This window comes from Gossypium hirsutum, chromosome A01 (assembly GCF_007990345.1).
Source record: "Gossypium hirsutum isolate 1008001.06 chromosome A01, Gossypium_hirsutum_v2.1, whole genome shotgun sequence".
NCBI classification, from domain to species: Eukaryota; Viridiplantae; Streptophyta; class Magnoliopsida; order Malvales; family Malvaceae; genus Gossypium; species Gossypium hirsutum.
The window spans coordinates 115072571-115093887 of record NC_053424.1 but is presented as its reverse complement, the minus strand read 5'-3'; positions in this window follow the sequence as shown (position 1 = coordinate 115093887).

Here is a 21317-nt window from a genome sequence, read left to right as displayed (position 1 = left end):
TTAGGATAAAAATAAAAACAATATTTACAATAAAAAGAAAATAATAATAAAAATAATGACATGCTAATAATATAATAAGAAAAGCAAACTGATACAGAATGGGTGAGAAACAAAAATAAAAAGAGTTAGAAATTCATCGAAGCAAATAATAAATATGACAATAATATTAAAAACAATAACAATGCATGCGATGTTAAACGTAATAATAGTATTAAACACGAAATAAAAACAATGAATATATATATACATATAATAATTAGTAAAGTGACGGAAACATGATATTAAAAACACTAATAATGTTACCTATATAAATACGTATATATATTAAAATATAAACATAATAATAGTATTAAAAAGTATATACATAGTATTGAAAATATATATAATATATACATATTAGAAATAATAATAATATTAAAAACAACTATTAATAATACTACATAAATATAGACATATATATATTAAAAATATATACATAATAATGATATTAAAAGTATGTACGTAATATAGTGCTAAAAATACATACATAATATAGTTTTAAAAAATATATATACATAAGATAATATGTAAAAAAATGTAATATAGTATTAGAAATATATACATGACATATATAAAAATACAATATTAAAAAGATATATATACGTAATATATATAAAAAATGTATACATAATATAGTATTGAAATATTTACATAGTATATGCATATTAGAAATAATAATAATGTTAAAAAACAACTATTAATAATATTACATAAATATATACATATATATATTAAAGATATATACATATAATAAAACATATACTAATATTAATAATAATAATAAGGATAATATAAAAATATATACATGAAATAGTATAAAAGATATATAACTAATAATATTAAAAATATATACATAATATATATAAAAACATATACGATATATATATATTAGAAATGATAATAATACGAAAAAAAAACTATTAATACACTACATAAATACGCACATGTATATACACATAAATATTAAGTGAAAAATCAATACTAGTACTAATAATAGTAGGATACAATGAAGAATGGATATAATAATAATAAATAATAAAATATAATAGTATAAATAATAATAATAAAATAAATAAATAAAAAAAAGGAAAAGTAAAAAAGGACGAAAATCGAAACAAAAACGAAGTTTGGGGCGAATTTAAAAAGAAATAAAGAGAAAAGGACCAAATTGCAACATGCACTCAACCTGGAAGTACTGAAAGCGAAATATTCCCCATCCCAAAATACGCGCTTGGCCGAGGACCAAATTAAAAAGCGCGACAAATTCCAGGGCCGAATTAAAAGTAAAATAGCTTGATTGTAAATACATGAAAAAGCGCAAATAGCCCTTCCGTTAAAAAAACACGCGGATTATCCTCCCAGGCGGGTAGGGTCACGGGTTCCTTCCTCAAAACGACGTCGTTTTGCATCTGGGGAGGGAACCTAAAACGCTGCCGTTTCGGTTAGCTTATGAAACCCACAAAATTTTTTATAACAGCTCATTTCATTGCTGTTTCAGAAAAAAAGAGGGAGAATTCTCCCTTTCTCTCTGGGCAACCCCAGATCCCGGCCAAGAGGGCCACCACACACCACCACTGTCGCCGTCGCCAGCCACAGCACGAGGTGGCCGAAATCCCAAAAAGTGAGTTTTTTATTCTATTTTTTTATATGTTTATATATATGTATGTGTGTATAACAGTTTAGTGTATGGGTATTTTAAAAATAAACAAAAATGCTAATGAAAAAAGCAATACCCTATAGTGTTTGCTTTGTTTTTTCTTTTTCTTCAAAATCTTGCTATGATCTTTGCGTTTTTTAGAGAAATCGGTTACTTCTATTGTTTTCAAAGGAAAAAAATAATCCCCGTTACATGGCTTTTTGTTCGGCTTATATAGCCATTTACACTACTATTATTTTCCATTACTGTCTTTTCTTGTTACTGCTTGTAGGTGATGGTGTAATATGGAGGACGGTGGGGCGGTGTTGAGGCAACGTCAGAGGCGTCAGAGAGCAGGTGTGACTGGTGGCAGAAGACAAGCTAGGGTTTCAGCTTTTCTGAAACCCTAGTTTGACTAATGGGTTTGGATTTGGGCTTGTTTAGTTTAGTTTATTGGGCTGATGTAATTGGGTGGGTAGGTTTAGTTTTTGTTTTGGGCTTGTTGGGCCCGGGCCAAGATTGGTGTATACAGCTGCCCCTTTTTGCTTGTTGTTGTGTAACGAGAACAGAGTGAAAACCTTCAAGAAAGACCAATTTGGCCTGGCCACATCGAGCCTTGACTTTCTTGGTGCTTCTCTTCTTCTTGTAGCCTCGTCCTAGTCCACTGCGTCTTGTTGCTTCGATCCATTTCATGCAACTTCAGAGGTAAGATCTGCTATCTTTAGTCTGCTTCAATGCAATTTCAAGAATATCAGATCTACAACTTCAATCCGCTCTTCTACCGCTTCAGCGAGATAAGGCTTATTGTATTCTCTTCTGCAACTTCAGAAAGGTAAGATCTAATATCCTCGATCAACTCCACTGCAACTTCAGGGAGATAAGACTTGTAACTTCCACTGCTCCACTGCAACTTCAGGGAGGCAAAATCTATATCTTCAATTAGCTCCGCTGCAATTTTAGGGAGACAGAATCTGATGTCTTTGATCATCTCCAATCTTTATTCTTTACTCGGCATGTGAATTGAAGTTCAACTCATCTCTCGGATTATGAGTTAACTTTTGAAAAGGTAAAAATTGAAAATACTTAAGTGTGTGACCTAAGACTCAACTCACCTCTCGCAATATGAGTTGATTTTTTTGAAAAACAGAAATTAAAAATACCTCAGCGTGTGACCCGAGGCTCAACTCACCTCTCGCAATATGAGTTGATTTTTGAAACATAAATTGAAAACACCTCAATGTGTGACCTAAGACTCAACTCACCTCTCGCAATATGAATTGATTTTTTGAAACACAAACTGAAGAACAGAAATTAACATTACCTCAGCGTGTCCTGAGGCTTAACTCACCTCTCGCAATATGAGTTGATTTTTTTGAAAGACAGAAATTGAAAATACCTCAACATGTCTTGAGGCTCAACTCACCTCTCGCAATATGAGTCGATTTTTTTGAAAACAGAAATAAAAACATCAGAATACCAAAACATGTCATATGATGGAACTCAAGTGTCTTTTCCTTTAATTCAGTACAGCTATCATCACATCCTCTTGCTCTACTGGAGTACCTGTATATGTCATGCATGATGTTATCATGATATGCACATGTTTGTCTTAAATGCCTTTATGCCTACATGATTATGCTATGCACCTTAGGCATGTTTGTCGTATGTCCATTTTCGTCACGATTTTTGTGATGATCTGCATTCATTACTTCGGCTCTTGATTTTCTCTTTAGGCCCTGTACCCGTCCTCAAGCTTCACAAACAATCTGCGTTTCTCAGATATCACTCTTTTGCCCCTGGTTGAACTTTGTCCTTGCTTTGAGGCTCTTGTACTTATCAAATTCTTATCCGGTTAATGCTTAACATTTCTTTTGTTTAGAGTATGTCATTTCCCTATTTATTATGTAAATAAACCACACAATGAGATGCATAAATATGGTTAAGTAGGTACGAAAGGGATTCCTCCATTTATTTATTTCAAAGGTGACAAACAAAGAAAGTTAACCAAGAATAGTAAAGAATGTAATAAAATAAAAAGAAAGGGGATTGTATTCAATGGATACAAATGCTTAGATTTTCAATGCATGAACCCTTCCACGTTTCTTAATTAATAATCTTTTCAAGCATGACTTCTTGCGTATAAGATCTAGAGTTTTCAGAAATGCTTCAAGTATTTTAGTCTCGTCGTTTGACCCACTGTTCAAAACGCCTTACTTTTTAAGCCCAGTGTTAATCAAGACGCCCTTTTCGGGTTTTCACCTTAATTTTTTTTAGGCATAATATTTCTTCACAGCATCTGAATTCACTGGATTAGGTAACTCATTCCCGTCCATCTCAGTGAGAATCAAAGCTCCACCCGAGAATGCCTTCTTTACGCCGTATGGTCCTTCCCAATTTGGTGTTCATTTTCCTCGCAGGTCTTTTTGTATTGGGAGAATCTTTCTCAGTACGAGTTCTCATTCGTGGAATTCTCTTGGTCGTACTTTCTTATCATGGGCCGTGATTATTCTCTTCTGGTACATTTTTCCGTGACAAATTGCCTTTAAACGTTTTTCTTCAATGAGGTTTAACTGGTCATATCGAGCTCGAACCCATTCTGCTTCCTCTAATTTCGACTCCATTAAGACTCGTAGAGAAGGGATCTCAACTTCGATAGGTAACACAGCTTCCATTCCATAGACCAGAGAGAAAAGAGTTGCTCCCATAGATGTTCGTACAGATGTGCAATATGCATACAAAGCAAATGGTAGCTTCTCGTGCCAGTCTTTATATGTCTCGGTCATTTTCTCAATAATCTTCTTAATATTCTTGTTGGCCGCTTCAGCAGCTCCATTCATTTTTGGGCGATAGGGTGATGAGTTATGATGTTTTATTTGAAATTGCTCACACACTTCCTTCATCATCTTGTTGTTCAAATTCAAGGCGTTATCTGAAATGATTCTTTCAGGCAAACCATATCGACAAATGATTTCCTTTTTTAAGAACCTGCAAACTGCAGTCTCCGTCACATTAGCAAATGAAGCAGCTTCTATCCATTTCGTGAAGTAATCTATCACTACAAAAATGAATCGGTGTCCATTAGAAGCTTTTGGGGAAATTGGCCTTATAACATCCATGCCCACATAGAAAAAGGCCACGGAGAAGTCATAACATGAAGGGCGAACGGGCTGCATGAATCCTATCGCCATAAATTTGACATTTGTGGTATTTTCTTGCATAACTAATGTAGTCACTTTCCATCGCCAGCCAGTAACAACCGAGTCTAATAATCTTCCAGGCCATAGTGAAACCCTTGGCATGTGTCTCACAAATTCCCTCATGGACATCTTCAAGTATTTTTCTGGCTTCAACAACATCCACGCATTTTAAGAGTACTTGATCTTTTCCTCTTTTGTATAGAATGTCTCCATCAAGAACAAATCCTACTACCGTTCTTTTGATTGTTCTTTTATCGTTCTCATTTGCTTGTTCGGGATACTTTTAGTTCTTGACATATTCTAAGATATCATGGAACCATGGCCGTCCATCTGGCTCTTTTTCAATGTTGAAACAATGTGCAGGAACTTCATATATGCTCATTTGAAGAGGCATTATTTCTGTTTCTTTGTTCGCTTTGAACATTGGAGCCAAAGTGGCCAGGGTATCAGCCAATTAGTTTTCTTCTCGTGGGAAGTAATTAAAAGTTACTTCTTTGAATTCTTTAATCAGTCCTGCCACTAGATCGTTGTATTTAACTAATTTTGAATCTCTCATTTCCCAATCTCCGTGGATTTGGTATATCACCAACGCTGAGTCCCCGTACACCTCTAAGCTTTTGACGTTTCGTTCAATAACTGCACGAAGTCCCATGATACAGGCCTCATATTCAGCTATGTTATTGGTACAGAAGAAATTCAGCCTAGCAATGAACGGATAATGGTTCCCTTCTGGTGATACTAAGACTGCTCCAATCTCATGCCCCAATGTATTCGATGCACTATCAAAGTTCATCTTCCATGACTTCTCTTTGGATGACTCATATTCTTTTCCCGTAATACACATCAAGTCTTCATCTGGGAAATCAATTCTCAATTGCTCGTATTCTTCCGTTGTTCGAGTTGCTAAGAAATCAGCTATCGCACTCCCTTTTATTGACTTTTGGCTCACATAGACGACGTCGTATTCTGATAATAGGATCTGCCACTGTGCCATTCTTCCTGAAAGTGCAGGTGATTCTATCATATACTTTATTGGGTCCAGCTTTGAAATTAACCATGTCGTATGATACAACATATATTGTCTGAGTCTTCGAGCTACCCAAACCAATGCGCAACAGAATTTTTCAATTGACGAATACTTTGCCTCATACTCTGTGAACTTTTTGTTGAGGTAGTAAATCGTCTTTTCTCTTTTCCCTGACTCATCATGTTGCCCCAATACGCAACCCATTGAATTTTCGAACACAGTCAGATACAATATTAACGGTCTTCTTGGAGTTGGCGGTACTAGCACCGGGGGACTAAACAAATACTGTTTTATCTTGTCAAAAGCCACTTGGCACTCCTCGTTCCATTCTCCCGGATTATGTTTTCGAAGGAGTCAAAAAATTGGGTTACACTGGTTGGTAAGTTGAGCAATGAACCGAGCGATGTAGTTCAACCTCCCTAAAAATCCTCTAACTTCTTTTTGCATGCGCGGAGGTGGTATTTCTTGTATGGCTTTTATCTTACCTGGATCAACTTTAATGCCTCTCTAGCTAACGATGAAGCCTAGCAATTTTCCCGAGGTAGCCCCAAACGTACACTTAGCTGGATTAAGCTTCAGCTGGAACTTTCTCAGTCTTTAGAACAATTTCCTGAGGTTCCCAACATGCTCTCTTTCCCCCTTGAATTTGGAAATCATATCATCGACGTAGACTTCTATTTCTTTGTGCATCATGTTATGAAACAACATCACCATGGCCCTCTGATATGTTGCCCCAGCGTTCTTTAATCCAAACGGCATCACTTTATAACAGAATGTTCCCCACATTGTTACGAAAGTAGTTTTCTCCATATTTTCAGGAGCCATCTTTATCTGATGATAACCTGAGAATCCATCCATGAACGAAAACAATAAATGTTTGGCTGTATTATCCACCAATGTATCGATGTGTGGCAAAGGAAAATTATCTTTAGGACTTACTCGATTCAGATCGCGATAATCCATACACATTCATACATTGCTATCTTTCTTCGATATTGGACTATGTTAGCTACCCACTGTGGATACCTAGAGACTTGTAGGAAGCCAGCATCGAATTGTTTCTTGACTTCTTTTATCTTTAACAGCATTTCAGGTCTCATTCGTCTTAACTTCTGTTGAATGGGTTTGCATTCTAGTTTCAGTGGGAGTTTATGGACCACTACAGCCTCATCTAATCCTGGCATGTCTTGATACGACCATGCAAATACATCTTTGTACTCATGAAGCAAAGCGATCAAATCATGTTTGGTGTTATCTGAAATGGAGGTCCCAATCTTCACTTCTTGCCTCTTTTCTTCATTTCCTAAGTTTACTATCTCAACAGATTCTTGATGAGGTAGAATCTGTTTATCTTCTTGTTCTACCATTCTTAGTAAGTCAGGAGACGAGACATAGTCTTCAACATTTTCCTCAGCTTCGAACTCTCCTAAACAAATAGCCTTCTCAAAATCGATTTCAAGATTTGTAACGGATTTGTTGATATCGTTGATATCTGAGCACCTGAAAGTTGAGTAGAAAAGAAAACTATAGAGGAGCATCAAAGTATTAGGACCAAAAAGTATAATGGCATGATGTGAGATATATGCAATGACAGGCTGTGAGAAGAGAGAAAAAGTATGAAGTTAATGAGAATGAAAAGACTATGACAAAATTCATCTCCATTAATGTTCATTTAAATGATAAAGAGAAAATCATAAGCTCTTACAAAAGAATCCCTACTATTACTTAGAGACACAAAAAAGAAGAGTGTTAACATTGAGCATTACTCTGGAGAAGACTTAGAAACTACAAGGAGATTTACAGCAATCTAATTGTTCAAAACGAATCCGGGAGGGCAAGGGCGTATCATTGAAACATCTTTAATCGCATCACTTCCTTTGTCAATGACATTTATACTGACATTCTGAAGACCCCTTTCAATTAATAACAGTGTGCTTCGCGGATTATCTTGCTCGGGGTATATCATTCCTGCAGATGTAAATGTTTTTGACAAATGAGGGTACGTTATGGGCTCCCATTCTAATTCTCGACCTAAAGCTCTTGCAATCATCCTTTCTCGATATTTCTGCAACTGTTTTCTTCTCTGTTGTATATCCGACTGGAACCTTAAATCATATCGAGCCTTATGGGGCACTGGTTTTAGAGCTCTAACTATCTCTTGCTGATATCTTCCAAAACCTTTCCTCGCTCGGGCTCCCTTTCCCACAGTCAGTTTAATTTCCATCTTGGTATTCCTTGATAGCTTAGGTATGGGGATTTTATTTCCTTCAACAACGAACGTAGCATTGATGAATTTGAAAGAACGAAAAGAACATTCTACTGCATCCTTCCTTACTTCGAGGTATGGTGTATCAGTAGAAATAGATGCGATAATATCTTCCTCACCCACGATAGTGACCAAAAGACCATCCATAATAAACTTCACTTTTTGATGGAGAGATGAAGGAACTGCCCTAGCAGAGTGGATCCAAGGCCTTCCTAAAAGGCAATTATACGAAGGCGTGATGTCTATAACCTGAAACTCGATGTCATATATATAGGGGCCCACTTCTAAAGGAATTTTAATTTTTCCCATGACTTCTCGTCTTATCCCATCGAATGCTCTTATTGTAGAGTGAGAAGGCCTCAGATAAGATAAATTAATTGGAATTCTAGAAAGCGTAGCCAAAGGCATGACATTGAGTGCTGACCCGTTATCAATGAGCACATTCGGTATTATATAACCCTTGCAACTGGTTGTGATATGTAATGCTTTTACGGAGCCCCTACCATTTGACGGTATTTCATCATCACTGAAAGAAATAAAATTATCCGTGTTCAGGTTATTCACCCACCTATCAAGCTTTTCGACAGATATATTGCTTGCCACGTAAGCTTGATTTAATACTTTCAGTAAAGCATTCCGATGTGGTTCTGAATTAAACAGTAGGGATAGTACTGAGATTCATAACGGTTGTTTGCTTAACTGTTCCACGGCATTATATTCACTATGTTTGATGAACTTCAAAAATTCATATGCTTCCTCTTCATTCACAGGCCTTTTAACTTCTTGTTCGGACGGAGTCCCAAGTTCTACCTCGGCCTCATGCATCGGTGTCTTTCCTTCCTGCTTCAAGTCATTAGTCTTCTTCATTGGTTCACCCGCTTTAGAATAACACCTCCCACTGCGGGTGAAGTGTCCTACTTCTCCAACATTTCCGGTCATGACTTTGGATTTTTCACTTTTAGGTATGATAATGTTGACATCATATTTCCATGGTACTGCCTTGTTGTCTTTGTAAGGAAAATGAGATGGTACTTCAATTATCATCTTTGGTTTCACTTGCTCCTTTTTTGTATCGTAATAAATCACCAATGGTCGATCAGTACTATAAGGGAAACCTGATGATTGATTATCAGAAGTGCATACTTTTCCTTCATCGACCTCTTTCATTTTGTTAAATATCTCGACTTCCTTGTTGTCCATCATGTCTTGAAGTAGTTTTCTGAATCCTTCACAAGACTGGATGTCATGCCCCTAGATCCCATGAAAATCACAAATATATTGACTTTTTGTATTTCCTTCTTCGAAAATTCTGTTGGGATGACAGAACAGCCCCTTTTCAACCATTACCTTTCAAATCTTTCGCAGCGGTGTCTTTATTTCAGAAACACAACTTTTGGCACGCTACCTGTCTTCTTTTGCCACCGTGCTCACGTTCCCTTTAGTGTGGTTAGGGAGTGAATTTCCAGCCGTATTGCCCGCCCATCAAATCGTAGAATGCCTGCATCGATAAGACCTTGAACCCTCCTTTTAAAGGCCAAACAATTTTCTGTAGAATGCCCCTGGTTTCCAGCATGGTACATGCAACTAGCATTAGGATCGTACCATTTTGGATATGGAGGCTTCAGGGGTGCCATATAATGTGGGGATATTAATTGTTTTTCTAACAATTTTGGCTATAGCTCTCTGTATGACACGGGAATTGGGTGAACTGGGGTTTTTCAGGATTGAATCTTGTCGGTCTTTGTTCATTTTTGGGTTAGCTTTGAGTAGGCATGGCATTTGGTGGGAACATGGCAAATCGTCTTTGGTTATCTGTGGCGTAGACGGGGTAAGGAGGAGGTGCTTAATAGTAAGGGTTTTGGGGTGGATAATAAAAGTTTGGAGGTGGGCGATATCGAGGTCGTGGCTGGACTGGGTAAGGATTAGAAGTGTGATGGCTCTCAGTTCCTACCATATGGGCTTCTATCTCTTTTTTCTTTACAGGTGCTGCCCTTTTCGAGCTCTCGGAACCTTCCATCCTTCCACTTTTGATGGCATTTTCTATAAGTTCCCCGGATATTACAATATCTGCAAAGTCTTTCGTGGCACTTCCTACCAACTTATCATAAAACGGTGCTTTCAAAGTGTTGATGAAGAGGACCGTTATTTCAGTTTTAGTCAGCGGGGGTTCTACTTGAGCCGAGATATCCCTCCACCTTTGAGCGTATTGCCTAAAAGTCTCCGTTGGCTTCTTTTCCATCATTTAAAAAGTTAGTCGATCAGGCACCATGTCGAATACATGCTTGTATTGTTCGCAAAATGCTGATACCAAGTCTTTCCATGATCGGATCCTTTCTCTACTAAGTTGATTATACCATAGAAGGGCCAATCCGACCACGCTATCCTGGAAACAGTGTATTAACAATTTATCTTCATTCACGAAACCAGTCATCTTCCGGCAAAACATGACAAGATGCGCCTTTGGACATCTCGTGCCATCGTATTTTTTAAAATCTGGTACTTTAAATTTCGGAGGCAGAACCAGATCGGGCACCAAACTGAGCTCTTTGGCACTCAATATAGAGAAGGCTTTAGTACCTTCTATTGCTTTGAGTCTTTCTTCCAAACTCCTATACTTGTCCTGAACATCATGATCATCTATTTTCAACCTGACTATTTCTATCGGATCATCCAAATCTGGAACATTGGGACCGGCAGGATTAGCTCCGTGGCTCGATACGAATATACCTTACCCTAGATGAGCAGGGGGTATGGGTTGTTGCTCCATGCTTGCAGGTTCTCCTTGAGGACGTTCTCTTTGCATTACATGTGCGTGAGGTGCAGTGAATCCTGGGGGATAGAGCGGATCCTGATCATGATTAGTTCTTGGCTGAGGCTCCATAGTGTCAGGGCTTTGCATAGGTCCCTTTCCTTTGACCAAAGCTGTCATCATCTCCATCATTTTGGCCATCTGATCTCTTTGCTTGAGCGATTCCTCTCGAGATCTTAACATCAAATCTCTTACTTCCTGTTGTGACTTGGTCAACTACTCTTGCAATTCTCTTTGGGCCATTTCCATCCTTTTAATTCTTTCATTGAACTCGGCTTCCATAATTCTAGCTTTTCGGCGCATCCTATAAGAATAGCGTGATTCCAGACTTGTAGTGTCGCAACTGTGGATTATACGGTTTTAGCCTCAGTGAATGATTATGGTGATATGTATATGCAATGAATGAATGAATGAATGACAAATGAATGTTGAATAAATGACGAATGAATGTTAGTCATGGATAAATATGCAAAAATTTGGTGTTGATTTCAAGATAACCCCATACTTAGGCATTTCATTTATCAAAAGAGTCTTACAAAACGTTTCGTCATTTTTTGATTCAACAGTTACACAAATTTCGTAGCCACATCGCCTTGTTTCTTCACTTGTTCTAAGAACTCTGACATGCTTGATCTTTGGCTCGGAGGAAATTGGCAACTGAGAGCTTCGGCTTCATCTGATAATTGCACAACTTGCATAGCCACCTTGCGAATTTCATTGATCAAAAAGCCGAGTTGTATTTCCTTTTCTTGGAGAGCTCTTTCATAAGTGTAAGTGTCTCGGTCGTACTGACTATTCTTTTCTTCCAAGGCTTTTAAGAGATTATCCAACTGTTACTGTTGAGCTTGCAATGTAATTTCTAAATCTCGTACTCTCCCTCTTAGTTCTTGATGTTTAGACTGACTAGTCACAAATTCTGCAGACACAGTTTCATACTCAGCATTCTTCTTCCTTAACTCTATCATAGCACGCACAACTTTTTCCTCTTTTTTCTTTGCTTTTCTTTTCCATAATTCCATCCCACCTTTGATATTGCTAATTTCTTCCTTCCATTCTGCTGACGACTTGCCCAAACCACTATTTCTTATAGTGCTTTTTAATTTCTTATTTTCTAAATGAAGGTCTCTTAAGTCATTTCTCAGGATCTCAGCTTCTCTTTGGATTTTCAAGGTTTGGGATTTCTCAATCTGAACATCGATCTTTAGCTGGTAGTTTTCCTCTTGAAAAGAACTGATATCCCGTAACAACTTAGCCTTTTCACGTTCAAATTCGTGTCTTGTTACTTCCAGCTCGGATGGCATTTCTTCTGAGAAAGGATTCTAGAAAGTGTAATTCGTCGATGAGACTTGTTGACTATTCACTCGTTGTTTTCTCCATATGTCATAATTTTGAGTGATAGTATCAACATAGAGAGCTAACTCTATTAGGCAAACTTCTTTCCAAACCTTTGCGGTATCCCAAACTCTTTTCATGTAACCTTCACCTGTAAAGGCAAACTCTGATTGTGCCAACCCTCCGGTGGCGAGTATGAATTGTCGTGAAGCAAACTGCCTTTGAACTATTAATGGAGCATATTCAACCCCTCACCATAATCTGAGTAGAGGCACTTAGTCTTGGCTTCCGCATTTATATATCAGAACTGGAGGACGAATCCATGGTGCTCTCCAGGTTATCTCTTCAGCGCGAAGGTTTTGAAAAACCGAAACCCAGTGCTGCTCGGTGACATCTTTCAGCCAATCTTTCTCAAAGTAAGCCTTTAATGGGGCGAATGTTTTTAAGAGCATGTGGAAAGGTGTGCGCTCTACTTTCCAGAAATGGCTCAGAATCCATACATTAAGCAACTGCACGCATCCGATAAAATGTCCTTCCCCTTTTCTCCTACAACTACTCAGTGATCTAAAAGTCTCGGCCAAGATAGTTAGGACGGGGTTGATCCCTTGCCCCAACCTTTCGAAGAAATCCACTACTGCGACTTCTACATGCCCCAAAACTTTTGGAAAGACGATCAATCCGTAAATGTCCAAAGCAAACAGATCGATTCTCTTCGCAATATCTGGATAGTTTTGAACTAAGTCTAGCAGAGAAGACCACGGAACACAACTGACTTCATTCTTTTTCTTTATCTGTTTTTCAGCCCATATATCGGTCATTCCGGTCAACCTCACTAGCTTTTTCTTGAAGGTCATTGGCTTAGGCTCTTTCACATATATCTTGTTGAATTGTACATTGTCAACACTAAGCAAAGCAGTATATTCTTCTATGGTCGGAGTCATATCTTCATGATTGAAAGTGAAACATCGGTACGATGGGTCCCAGAATCGAACCATGGCTTGAATCAACTGTTCGTCTACGTTGTTGGCGATCAAGTGAGCTATATCCCCGTACTTTTCAGTGAAAATCCCCTTTGTATCTGAGTCCCACTGTTTCCAAATCTGAGTCAAGTCTTCGAGGTCATTTTGACGAACATTTGTAGCTACTTGCTAGGGAAGATTGGAGATACATCATTCCGTTAAACTACCCCCTTCGCTTTCTGAGTCTTCAAAGACCAGTCTCGAACCACGGCATTTTTCTCTGTTACTTGTGTAATTGACTCCTCCATCAGAAACCTGTTTTTGGCAACCAATCTCTAATCAACACCTTCCTAATCAAGATGCCTATGATGCATGATGAAACATGAAAACGAAAATAAACAACCTTTGTTAGCAATCACAACAAATATAAATTGGGAAAAACTATGGAAACTTCAACAAATTAAGCTACCCGGTTCAATTCTTTTGTATAAACAGTGTAAATGTAAAGGAAATGAAAGGCAAGAGGCGTTTCTTCCGTGTACTTATTTTGGTGACTATTGACGGATGGAGGTTCGGCATGGCTCTAGTTAGGTGGCTCGTATGGTTGACTATATGCGGTTTCGATTCTAGACAGGTACTCGAATTGTTCGTACTATCGTCTACTAAGACTAGTACGAAGCCTCGGTCGTAACCCATCACAGGCTCACGAGTTCAATTCGAGGGATTACATTTACTTATGCCTATACGGAGGGACAAGTTAACTCACGAAAGCATAAGTCGTATGTAACCTAGAAGTATTCACTAGCCTGTACGGAGGGACGAGTTAACTCACGAAGGCATAGCGTTTACTTCAACTTAAGCGGACGGAGCCCGGGTAGAGAGCTCATGTTATGCAAAAATGCAAGTGCTCGGTGTGTGGGGAGAAACTCACAAACCTTTTCATTTTTATTTAAAACTAAAAGAAGCTAAAACTATAAAAACTTAGAGCTAAAAAGCAAAAGGAGAAAACAAGTTAGAAAAATATTTACAACATGATGCAAATGCATAATTTTTTGAAAACAAAATTTGAGGATCACGACTAAATATTAATTTGAACAAGGAAATTCGAAAATTTTGACAACAGACGTTTAATTCGACTCGACTCTCAAAAATAAGTCCCCAGTGGAGTCGCCAGCTGTAGTGACATAAAATTTTTGCTTTCGGTCGCTAATTGAGGCAATTTATTGGAAATTTGAAAACCGACTTTCGATTTTATTAAAAAGGGAGTCGCCACCGATCCTTTTTCCTAGATGTGACCGGACACCTAATAAATCCTTTTTTTTAAAAGAAAATTTATTTTTTAAACAAAATTTATTTTTTTAAACAAAAAGAAGGTCGAGTTTAGGTCTACGTCAAAAGCTAGAGAAAAAAATAGGGTTTGGGAGTCAGTTACGCACGAGGAAGGTATTAGCACCCTCGCGACGCCCAAAATTGGTATCTCGTTAAACATGTGTTTTCTTAATTTTCAAAAATACGAGTTCAATTTAAATTTTAATCGTGATCCGATCAAAACACGAGAATTTTTAAAATTTTGGTTTCTTTTAAGAAGGGTGTTCCATTTTTAACACGAGCCGTTGATATTCACCCAACATAGCGATGAAATCCACGACTTAATATTAAATTGGTACGTTACCTTATTTATTGAAATTAAAAAACATGAGTAAAAATATTTTTTAAAATAAAAATTCATAAATAAATAAACGGTGCAAACAATGATATAATGAATGAAAAATATTAACATATAATATAAGAGCATTAAGATAAAAATAAAAACAATATTTACAATAAAAAGAAAATAATAATAAAAATAATGACATGCTAATAATATAATAAGAAAAGCAAACTGATACGGAATGGGTGAAAAACAAAAATAAAAGAGCTAGAAATTCATCGAAGCAAATAATAAATATGACAATAATATTAAAAACAATAACAATGCATGCGATACTAAACGTAATAACAGTATTAAACACGAAATAAAAACAATGAATATATATATACATATAAGAATAGTTAGTGGGCTTAAGGCTGAAATTGTTAGAGTTGTATGACCCAAATTCCTGTTAAAGAAATAATACAGTGATAAAACTAAGGGATCTATAGAGGGCTTAAGGCTGAGGGCCATGCAGCACAAGAAGAATCCGTATAGAACTACACTTCCTCTATTTGACTTTGATTAGAATAAAATTTTTCAAAACTTTAAATAGATGTAGTCGCAACTCCTCTTGTATCATTCAGTTTTCAACATTAGTGGATTTATCTCCTCCTCTGCCCGTGGTTTTTTTTCCGAAAGAGTTTCCACGTAAAATATGTATGTTTTATTTTTCCTTTTCTTTTTGCTTTGCGATCGTTCTATATTGTCATTACCGACGTTAGTTTTAACACAAACAATGCCTTAGGTCCTTCACAAAAATTTCCCAAAACATAATTTCTATCATGCATACATTTATCCAAATGAACAACCATTGATTCAAACATTATTTATCTACAAATATATATACAATCTATCTATCCTTTGGCACAAATTCTACATATTTTCATAAAGCACAATTACCTCCAATCTATTATGCAATTTAACTTTTTGAACTAACTAATCTACCTTTACGATAACTGAATTATCTAACACCAATCAAAATTTGCATGCTTAACCGTCAAAAGTACTTCATTCAATATCCACAACCAATAACCAATTGCCAATATAGTCCAAGCACTATGCAAAAACAACAAAGTCAAAGAAAAACAAGGAATCTTTTTTTGATTTTTTTTTTGAAAATAGAGAAAAAATAGAAAACATGCAATTAAACACACAAAAACACAAAGATAAAACCATGCACACACACCATTTTGAGCTATCTTTTTGTTTGAAATCCAAACGTACTAAGCCTCTGAATGTTACAAGCCTAGAAAACCTTTGCAACCTAAACGTTTCCCTTGCATAATCTTCTTAACTTGTGTATATTTGCCTTGAAGAATGCTCTTGATTCGCATTTTGTATCCATTAAGCATCTGTATAGTCTATTTTGAAGGGTAACACAATTGAATATGTATTCATTTGAATTGCCTCTAGATTTATTATTTCTTTAACTTATTGAATTGGTAATGTTTACTTTCGAGTTAGATAAACATCAATCTTGAGTTGCATGTGAGATAGGTCTTGTACATATTCAATTTTTTACTATCATATTTCCTATTTCTCAATTTAGTTTAAGGGTCGTCTTTTGTATGTTTTGTGTGTTTGCTTGAGGACAAGTAAAGACTTAAGTGTGACAGAGTTTAATCTGCCGTAATTTGATACGTCAAAATAGGCTCTCCATTACACTTAAGGAGCTTATTCTTAAGCTATTTAGGTGTTTTTATTGTAGTTTTATCGAGTTTTAGCTTTTCACATTAATAAATGATTTTGTGCATTTTATTTGAAACCTGAGTTGGCCTAATGCACCATGGGGAACCTAATGATTTAATTGAGTGTAACGGCCTAATTTTCAGTGGTGTCGAAAATGGTGATTTGAGATCACTAATTTCGAAAAATAAGATTGAACAAGATAGTAATTTAATATTTATGAGTCAAGTAAGAATTTAGAAGAATTTGTGAACTGGTGAAATTAATGAATTAAAAGAATTTATTAGGTCAAACGGATCAAAAACGAGGTATCGAGACCTAAAAATTGAAAATCAAGCTATAAATATTTTTATAAATATTTATGAAGTGTCATTGAGTTAGTATTAAATTTTCGTTAGAAAATTTTAACGTTTGGATGGCTAATTAATTAAAAAGGACTAAATTGAAAATAGCGCAAAATTTGTTAAATTTTGAGTAAATAGCTTAAGTATTTAAAAAGATGGATTTAAAGAGCAATTAGACCCAAAGGTTAATGGCTGGACGGTTTGGGTATGAAATAAGCAAGAAAACAATGTGAACAAGGGGTAAAATTGGAAATAGCATAAAAGTTAATAGTTAAATAATGATGTAATTGAAAAATCTAGACATTTCTTCATATTTTCTCAGCCAAAACGCCATAGAAGGTCTGGAGAAAGCTGTTTTTTCATATTTTTACATCATGTGAGTTTAATTCTTGCTTTTTCTTGATAATTTTTATGTTTTTATGACTTTTACAATTAGGTCCACTTATAGAATTCATTAGTTTTTGATTTTATGGGTGAAATTGGAAGTTACCCTAGATGTATAAGGGAAGTTTATGATGAATTATTATGAAATTTAAGTTCTAATTTCATATTAAGGTGGTTTTATTAAGTGATTTTGATAGGAAATGATATTTAGGACCTAATTGTGAAAAAGTTGTGAATTGAAGGTTTCTGTTGAAATTCAGAATATAAAAGGTCTTTAAATAGTTTATAATGATAAAATAAAGTGTTAATTAAGAAAAATTAGTTCAATTGATGGGTGAATTAAGCAGGGACTAAATTGTGAAAATTGTAAATTTTGGGGTAAAAGTACAATTTTGAAATTTAAACAACATAAATTGTGAAGTGAAATAGAAATCAAATAAATGCTAATGAGTAGAAATATTTTATATTATAGATCAAGAATCCAAAGAAGAACGAGGAAAAGAAAAAGTTGCAGAATAGTCCTTAAATTTCAATATCTTCTACAAATTAGTCGTGTAAGTTCATATGGTTGAATTTAGATGTTTATTTGTGAATGATTGAAGTATATAATGTGTTAATATATACGAATTTGTTGTGGGATTGTGTAGATTTTGTTAATGAAAGAATAAATGTGGAAATGCAAATTAGGAAAAACGCAGGATTGAGTACGTTCGTATCGTGACGTGTGATGAATTGACGGATAAGACCATGGTTGTTCCATGGCAAAGTGTGAAATGTAGGTATGGTATCATCCATACTGAGTTGTGAAATGTAGGTATGGTATTATCCATACTGAGCTGTGAAATGTAGGTATGGTATTATCAAATCCATACTGAGTTAAGAAATGTAGGTATGGCATTTCCCATACCGAGTTGAAAAATGTAGGTATGGTATTTCAATGAGGAAAACCATACTAAGTTGTGAATCGTGGCATTGAGTAACGACGTACTCAATTTCGTAAGCCGTTTCCTAATTTGATTATAAGAAATAAAAGAGAAGTGATCCAAATGAAAGAGATTGAGTAGTTGTTACTGTTGAGCTCAACTATGTGAATTATTATAACAATGGTTGTGAATCGCAGGAAAATTTAGTAAATGTTTTGGTATTGTTTGGAAATATTATGTTTGGTAAGCATTACTTTTAAACCTATGAACTTACTAAGCTTCAATAAGCTTACTTGTGTGTGTTTAATATTTTTATGTAGATTGACTTGAAGTGAAGTGGGTAGATCGGATCAACACAACAAAGCACACTATCCAGATCAATTCCGGTAGCTTTTGTTTTATGTTTGAAGATTTATATGGCATGTATAGAGTTTAAATGAAATGAAGTAAAGATGTTATAAACTAGTTAACAACATTTTGTACTAAAACAGTTTTTGGTTAGTAGCAGTAGTTTGAGTTTGAAAATTTACCATAAATCATGAAAATCTAATTAGAGGTTGAATAAAATATGAAATTAAATCTTATTGAATCTAGTTTCACATAGAAGAAACAGTGTAAGCAAAAGGCTTTCATATCAGGAGATATTTGAATTTTTGTGAGACAAGGTCAGAGTGATTTTGAACTCCCCTGTTCTGATTTGTAAAAATCATTAAAAATTGTAAAAAAATTAATTAGGAGTCATACTATATATTTATGGATTCCTTATTGAGTTTATTTTTAAGAGAAACAAACGGCTTAGTTATTTGAATTTTGTACATAGAGAAATTTGGTTCGTAGTGCACAGGGGTCAGAGCAGCCGAACCCTGAAACAGGGGAGACTTCAACTAATAAACTGTACTAATTGGCCCAACAAAAAAATTCTAGAAAAAAATTAGTAAGTAGATATATGAGCCTAGATTCGGGGAAAATTTATGGATTTGGATCTCGAGTTTTGTAACTCGAGATATGATTTTTTTTTGCGTCTGTAACGCAGTTGGACAGCTTGTCTGGAAAGTGTGATATAAATTGTTTGAATTTGTTTAAGTGCTCAAATAAGTTTAGTAATGCCTCGTGCTCGACTCCGGCGACGGTCTCGGGTAAAGGGGGCGTTACATTGAGTGTTGTAGAAAGTCAATGATGACCAGAAATTGAAGAAATCACCTCTTGGAGGAAGGTATCACGATACTAAGTCATGGAAATCATGATACCCTTGATAATTCTGAAGAGAAGGAAATTGAGGCCATTTCCAATGATATCGCAATACCAAGGATGGGTATCGATTTACCAAGACCCTCCAAGACTTCCAAGTCCAATAATGCTTAGGGTATCGTGATACCAGAGCCTGGATATCATGATACCATTGCCTAACGAGGAGAAAAATGACTATAGGGGTAGTTTTTGTCCAATACCAACACTAATCAAAATACGTCTAAGGCATTTTGGTTCAAAATTTTGGTTTGTAATCATATGTTAAAAGACACTTTTGGTTGAGAACTAAAAGGGGTGCTTTATTTTTGTTCTTTCATCTTATTAGCTTAGGTTTAGAGTTGTCTTCTTCATTTTTAGGGTTTTTTTATATATATTTAGGGTGTTAGCTGTTAGTAGCTAGGTGTTATTTACCTTTAAGTGCTTATACTTTGCATTGTATTTTCATTTTCATCCCAATATTTTAATATAGCTCAGTCCTATTTTCAGTTTAAAAATTTGATCTCTAGTGTTTTTGTGCATTATATTTGCTGCCATTGTCATCTACTTCAAGCATCTTTCAAGAAAATCCTAGCATTTCTTAACATTATCTCTTGCACTTAATTTAATGCATGCTTTAGGTGTTTATTTGATTTTTGTTTGTTGAGAAATGAGGATGAGTGGCTAAATCTTAGGTGGTTGGTTGATGGAAGTGTTGTCTAGTAAGTTTTTGGTATAGGGACTAAATCGAATAGACTTCAAAACTTAGGATTGACGACCCTAAGGAAAATTTTATATAAGTGAGACCGAGAGATAAACTGGACTAATTTGTCTAAGTTGGTAAAATGGAGACGGAGATGTAAAATTAAGCCAAATTAAGAGTTTAGCGATTTAGATCCCTAATCCAAGGGTCAATTAGCAACTTGAAATTTAACCAATCACTTCTTGTCATTTAATTGATACTTGTTTAATTTTGTCTGTTTTGCAATTTAGTCTTTTTTAGTGCTAAGTAGTTAATTAGATTAATTAACCCCAAAATTATGTATTGTTGTAATATAAAAATTAATGAGTAGCTAGCTAGACACCTTCATTACATGCTTGTCAAGTACGAACCATTAAATCGCTGACTCTCTTTGGTTTGATCCTTAAAATACTCGAAGTGTTTCATTGTACACTTATAAATATTACAACTAATCTGCCACACTTGTAGCACATCGCGCTTAGATTGTTCATTAAATCATTTGTCAAGCATAAAAAAACATGTAGCAAATCTCAAATGATTTATCAATAAAGTATGATTAACCTGTAAAGTGCATACATCCAACAAAGTATCAAGGTTTAAGAACAAAACCCAACGCAATCATAGCCAACTTCAAGTTTGAAAATAAAAATAAATTAATATGAGCCAAATATAAAATATTATAGGTCCAAATTTGAATTTTGCAAGCAAAAAATAGGTAGTGCCAAAAGTAGGGCTAAGTAGTGCCAATTGCTTTAGGCACTAGTAATGAACAATGTAGAAAAATAATGAACACACAATATGTTTGCACAGTTTAATTTCCCTACTTCTGTAAGACCTTGCCTAGAGAGAATATCCACTATTTTAGCACCTCATACAACAAGTGATTTCAACCTCTAACACTCACCATATTAGACTCCTCACTTTTGTACCTAAAATCTATACAACTCTCCTCTAAGTTCCCCCCTCCCCCATAAAAACTTAGGACATTAACCATATCACACACTTGATTATTTACCCAATGCACTCAAAAGAAACATTCCTCAATGAACAAGAATA